Raw genomic sequence first — 608 nt, forward strand, 5'->3', positions numbered from 1 at the left:
AAACAGATCCAGAACCTAAAAGGACTCTAAAGAGGAAACTAAAAGAAGCTAAATTACAACAATCCAGCAAGCACCTTTCAGAAATTTTCGAATAGGAAGAGGAGATGGCAGCCAAAAATAATAATAATGCAAGGAGGATGCTTGGTGACTTTACTGCACCTAATTCCAATTTACATGGAAGAAGCATCTCTATCCCTACCATTGGAGCAAACAATTTTGAGCTGAAACCTCAATTAGTTTCTCTGATGCAGCAGAACTGCAAGTTTCATGGACTTCCATCTAAAGATCCTTTTCAGTTCTTAACTGAATTCTTGCAGATATGTGATACTGTTAAGACTAATGGAGTAGATCCTGAAGTCTCCAGGCTCATGCTTTTCCCTTTTGCTGTAAGAGACAGAGCTAGAGTATGGTTGGACTCTCAACCTAAGGATAGCCTGAACTCTTGGGATAAGCTGGTAAAGGCTTTCTTAGCCAAGTTCTTTCCTCCTCAAAAGCTGAGTAAGCTTAGAGTGGATGTTCAAACCTTCAGATAGAAAGAAGGTGAATCCCTCTATGAAGCTTGGGAGAGATACAAGGAACTAACCAAAAAGTGTCCTTCTGACATGCTT

At 40.0% G+C, this 608-nt stretch overlaps 1 non-coding gene across 1 annotated transcript; it reads right to left on the reverse strand.

The window, feature by feature from the left end:
* Nucleotides 1-500: 500 nt before the first annotated feature.
* Nucleotides 501-608, reverse strand: LOC112774880 (small nucleolar RNA R71). Its single transcript, XR_003189336.1, has one exon. It is a non-coding gene; the product is annotated as a small nucleolar RNA R71 (small nucleolar RNA).

This window comes from Arachis hypogaea, chromosome 18 (assembly GCF_003086295.3).
Source record: "Arachis hypogaea cultivar Tifrunner chromosome 18, arahy.Tifrunner.gnm2.J5K5, whole genome shotgun sequence".
Classification (NCBI taxonomy): Eukaryota; Viridiplantae; Streptophyta; class Magnoliopsida; order Fabales; family Fabaceae; genus Arachis; species Arachis hypogaea.